A 6,000-nucleotide genomic window follows, 5' to 3' on the forward strand; every position below is an offset into this window, starting at 1 on the left:
TTTTTGGTTTTGTGCTCTAGTTCCCAGTGGCCCTTTCAGACGATTCTACGAGTATGCCCGCGCACGCTGGTACCAGACCGATGCGGACCTGCTAAAGACCATCTCAAGTGTGGCAAAGCCTGCAAAGAAAATGAGAGAAGAATAGGAAAAAAACAGGAGAAGAAAGTTAGTGAACATTCCCACGGAATCTCGAGTGGATAGATTTGTAGCAAGACGGGAAGAACACCGAAAAGAAAACAAACAGCCAACTCATCCTAATTGGAGCAAACCCCTGAAAACTTTCAATATTGAACCACGATACACTGCACACGTGCTGGAACGTGTAAACTCATCATATCTTGAGGCAGAAAAAAAGCAAATCCTCACACATTTTCACAACCCAGCAACACATGTTGGGGGTTTCATTTTCACCTCACTCCGTGGACAACATTCTGGGAAGTTTCGGACGACCCCCGAGAAATTGGAAATGATCGAAATACATCCGATACACACATGTTCGAGCAAAGCAGATATAAGGAGCGAGAAAATGAGGGAAAATAGATTCACATTAGCCCACGGTCCGGCACGGTACATCTGCAGCAGCGAGATGTGTGTAAATAAATAAAAGTCATCACGGTTCGTGACGCTCCGGATCGGTCCGGTTCGTGCCGGGGAACACCAAGTGTCATCCACCAAACCGGAAATTTATCAAAAAACTTTCTCCTATCGCACAAGCACAAGCGTCTTAAGTCGCCGGGAACGGGAAAGTGTTTCGGAAATTGTAATGTAATATGCAACATGTTGTCCCGGATCGCGTCCCACAGCAGAGCCGGGTAGTTATGTTCACGTAGGTCTTTTCCTTTTCTGTCTTGCTTCCATTTTCCATTCCGTCATTGTTGCGTGGGTGTTTTGTGGCACACTTGGGGTGAACATTTTTTCCCTGCTTGCTGCTTGCAAGCTGTGTCAGCTGCTAGCCAACGAGGTTGGAGCATCGAAAGGACACTCCAACCGAAACTGACGGAGCAACACACTCGGAAAGGACAAAAAAATGGGAAAGAACGCTCGTAATGGAAACGATCTTGACAACTACGATGTCGTCAACGGGAACGACACCGATGATTGCGACGGTAGTTTGGCCACAGTTGAAAATGTCATGATTTCGTACACTTCCCTCTCGGGGTTGCCTTCATTATCCATTACAGGCCACTCCACACTACTCCCGCTCTGCTATCGATTTCCCGACCTCGCCCGGCCCTGAAAGATATTTTTTTGCGATATTGAAGATCTGTCGCAGGGCGTACTTTGCTGGGCTTTTTCTATTTTCTTCCAGTGCTTCGTCGCCGTAAAACTTTCCTTCCCGCCGCCGTCAGTCGAGTGTGCAGTAACTACTTGGAGAACGGAATATTGGCACAGTTTTGCACGAGTTTTTGGTCGTTTGGCAATGTCAGCATGTGACAGACAGCTAGCTGTACACGTGCTTTTTTCTCTCATTCTATCTCCCTTGTGCTGCAATGTTCGCAAAATGGCAAACAGTTACTCAAATGCTAAAAATGACATAAAATCGAAAACTGAAAATATTATTGGGAAGTTGCAAGAATGGTGGTAAATGTGTATGAAAATATGCTTTTCATGCCTGTCTTTATTTAAGGGAGATATTTTTAATACTCCGATCGAATTAGGTGGTGCTGTCATTGTCGACCAGTGTGGCGTCGGGTTAAATCGTTCCGTAGATGAAACTCATTGGGTGACCACCGTGAAAAAGGATTTATGAAGGATAAAAGGAGCAAAAACTGATCCTTTTTGTAACAGAGAATAGAGAACGGATAAACAGAGAACACTTAAAATGAGTAATTTCGCGTTAAAGAATGAACTTGTTGCGAAATAATCTTCAACAACAAAGCCTTTTTACAGGTATTCCATGATGCATTTCCATTGCTTGATTACTTATCAGGCACTACAACCGTTTCGCGGTCTTAGCCTGCTGCAGGAACCTTCTAAACCGCTCACGATCGACCTTATCCCTCTTTTTGTACATTTCGTGATATTTTTTGTCATAATACAAGTTAATAAGTTACAATGCATCTGTTTTGTTTTTTTTTTTGATAACCAGTTTCTGCTACAGTGAGCATGTATGATCGACCAAAAAACATAAATGCTCTCCATAAGGCATTCGCGCCAGGGGGACTCCACCGCGCTCGACACGTCCACAGCTGTCAGAGGGAAAAAATAATAACTGCAACGCGCGTAACAGATGCACTGCTGGTGGCTTATATATTGAAAATTAAAACAACCAGCAATGACGAAAACAACAAACACTCTATACACACAACACCGAATGGGACAGCAAAAAAGCAAAGTGCGGAAATCCAAAAATCGAAAACTGAAAATATTATTGGGAAGTTGCAAGAATGGTGGTAAATGTGTATGAAAATATGCTTTTCATGCCTGTCTTTATTTAAGGGAGATATTTTTAATACTCCGATCGAATTAGGTGGTGCTGTCATTGTCGACCAGTGTGGCGTCGGGTTAAATCGTTCCGTAGATGAAACTCATTGGGTGACCACCGTGAAAAAGGATTTATGAAGGATAAAAGGAGCAAAAACTGATCCTTTTTGTAACAGAGAATAGAGAACGGATAAACAGAGAACACTTAAAATGAGTAATTTCGCGTTAAAGAATGAACTTGTTGCGAAATAATCTTCAACAACAAAGCCTTTTTACAGGTATTCCATGATGCATTTCCATTGCTTGATTACTTATCAGGCACTACAACCGTTTCGCGGTCTTAGCCTGCTGCAGGAACCTTCTAAACCGCTCACGATCGACCTTATCCCTCTTTTTGTACATTTCGTGATATTTTTTGTCATAATACAAGTTAATAAGTTACAATGCATCTGTTTTGTTTTTTTTTTTGATAACCAGTTTCTGCTACAGTGAGCATGTATGATCGACCAAAAAACATAAATGCTCTCCATAAGGCATTCGCGCCAGGGGGACTCCACCGCGCTCGACACGTCCACAGCTGTCAGAGGGAAAAAATAATAACTGCAACGCGCGTAACAGATGCACTGCTGGTGGCTTATATATTGAAAATTAAAACAACCAGCAATGACGAAAACAACAAACACGCTATACACACAACACCGAATGGGACAGCAAAAAAGCAAAGTGCGGAAATCCAAAAACCACGCCAAACCGTAGCCCGCGATTACGTCCGGGGCAAGCGATTGGGCAATTAATTACTGCTTTTCTGGGGCCCGGCTGCTATTGACAGTTCAGCATGCACGCCCGTATCGCGATCGTGCCACAAGGCGACGATTATGCCTTGTCCCGCCCACCGGGTATCCCTACCCCACATACGGTGTGGGAGTTTGTAAACGAGGCGGTTAAAAACTGAAGGCTAGAAAGCACCTGTACCGGTCGCTTTGAATGTCACATCCATATGGACACCTTCAACCCAGAGATACTTTCCCTCGATGTGTGTTTGTTTTTTTGTTTTTGGATTTTATAGGAATGGTTGGCAAAGTGTGGAAAACGCAGAAACAGAGACAACGATAATGCTCGTAATTATGTTGTTTTAATAAAGTGGAAATGCACCGTTTTTATGTCATCAATTATTATCAGTGCATGCGCGGGTTTGTCAAACCGTTGGGAAGTAGCTCGTGTGCACCGCCACAGTGCGAATGGAGGTGGCAGTGCAATTGGGAATAAATACTGCAGATTCGGCGGTACAATCCGTTGGGTGGGGGTGAAACCGACCGTACGGTTGGAGCTGCGGGATGGAGCCGTTTGTTAAACTATTATTTGGATGCTTAATCCAAGGCAGTGAGAATGGCTCGATTGAGGGTGCGTATGCACAAGCATAAATGTGAGGTTATGGCTGTTAGTAATTAGAATGGATTAAAGCGTTTTTTCAATAACATTCGAGATTTACTTAGTGGAAGTGTAGATAAATCTGCCACTTAGCATTCATCGTAATTCACACACCTACAAGGTATGCAATATGTGTATGATGATGTTTTAAAGAATTTTTTTTGGATTAGCTATTAAGTTGGATCAAAATTTGATAAAGCAAATGTTTCAGCATGTCGAAGAATGCTACAGTCGTTTCCAAAACAGCATTTGCATACCTTGCGGCGTTTTGAACCCCAAACACACCACAGGCTTAAATAGGAAGGGATGTTTTGTCATTGCTTGTGGGAAAATTTTATGTCGTAAAAATTGCATACATGCAGGCGGTATCGCACCTAGCAAAGAAGATTATAATCATACCAACGTACTGATCACGAGGGCATCCGCTGTCGCTGTCCTGAAAAAAGTGGCATTCCAAATGTCGTACACATCCTGTTATTACTTTACGGCAACTTGAACTCCAAATATAAAAATACCGTGTCTTCAAACATTAAACAATTCCTCTCCGTACCACTGGTTCGGCACTGGTGGCAAGGAATAAAAAAGGACCTGCCGCATGCAACTAACTCAACCACATTCCTGCGGTCGCTCGAGGTGTCACGTAGTGATCATGAGGAACCCAAACCCGCCGGTGCACAATCGAAGCTGCCTTTGTTTTCGATCCCAATCCCAAATTCAAAGCTAAACAGAATGCAACGAAGCCACTCGAACACAATTTGCCCGCAATATGCTTCCCCCCGGGGACGGGAAGGCTGCCCACAAACACGACAGATTTGCCCGTAATTTGATCCGGTACGAAACGGATGAGCTTGTGTCTTTGTATGTATGTGTGTCTCGATTGTGGAAAACAGAACCAAGCAGGTCGGTTTCTGTGCTGGCAAGCGGTCGTAGTTGTACCTCAAACAAAACCACAAAACTCGTGTCAACTATTCATGGTAGCATTCGGGTAGCTGGCTGCGGGTACTGTTCGCCGTCGGGGAAATGTTTCAAAAATCTTTTCACCTTTCCCGTCCCTGGCCAACGGAAATATTTCCGAATAATTTGCTCCCCCTCCCCCTTCTATTTCAACTCCACCCATCTACCCTTACACTCTTGCCGCTGTCATGTCGAATCTGTATGGGATTTTTTTGGTGTGTTGCTGCTGCTGAAATCGCCATCGGAAAGGACAGCTGGCAAAGGGTAAAAACTGGAGCGACGCTTGACGCTCTAAGCTGGTGAATATTTTATCAGCTCCATCTTCTGGCAGATGTCTTTAACGATGGGTCCGGGGGGGAGGAACAGGGAGGTGTGGGAAACGGGAGGGACAAATGCGAACTAGTAACGGCAGATGATGACAGCTGGATTATCCGGACAGTTCCCTACTCACCAGGCTGCCTTGCGAAAGTCACGGTGGCAGTTGCAGGCTAGCATTGGAGCACAAGAATACAGTCTATCGCACTTCAGGTCTTTTCTTTCCCATTCCACCCCACCATCCAGGCAGCTTCACCGAGACAGACACGTTTCGGTTGTTCGTGGGGCAGAAGGGGCTGAAAACTAGCTCATGCTCCTCGGCTGCAGGAATGTCTGCACTTTCCACTACTTACGCTTATGGAGGGTATTTCCGGGAGCGAGCGATTCAACTGTTTTAACTCTGCCACGGTAAAATCGCATTTTTTTTCTGCTACTGCTCCCGCAGATGAAGCAAAGAAGCAGAAAACAGCAAATAAAAAAAAACCCGTCCCAAATGGATACTCCAAAAATAAAAGTATCACTTCGATGTTTATCTCGTGATTACTACCGCTCTATTTCCTGAACGGTGGGTACGGGCGAAAACAGTTGGAGTGGACCCGGGTCAAAGAAAGCTAAGGTAAACTCTGCCACTTCATGAGAATTCTTTCCGTAGAGTGAAGAATGCTAGCACTTCTAGCACGTGACACCGAGTTGAAGCTACTGGCTTGCTGGAATGCAACGGTTTTGGACAAGGGTCACTCTTTGCCATGCACAGGTTACACCGGACACTGGAAGCATTCCAGACGTCTGAGCCGTCCAGCGCGGGTGAAAAGTTTGGCTACCCATGTGCAACGGAAAATTGATCGAATGGGGCAAAGAAATGCCACGTACTTCTCTCCA

This window comes from Anopheles marshallii, chromosome X (assembly GCF_943734725.1).
Source record: "Anopheles marshallii chromosome X, idAnoMarsDA_429_01, whole genome shotgun sequence".
NCBI classification, from domain to species: Eukaryota; Metazoa; Arthropoda; class Insecta; order Diptera; family Culicidae; genus Anopheles; species Anopheles marshallii.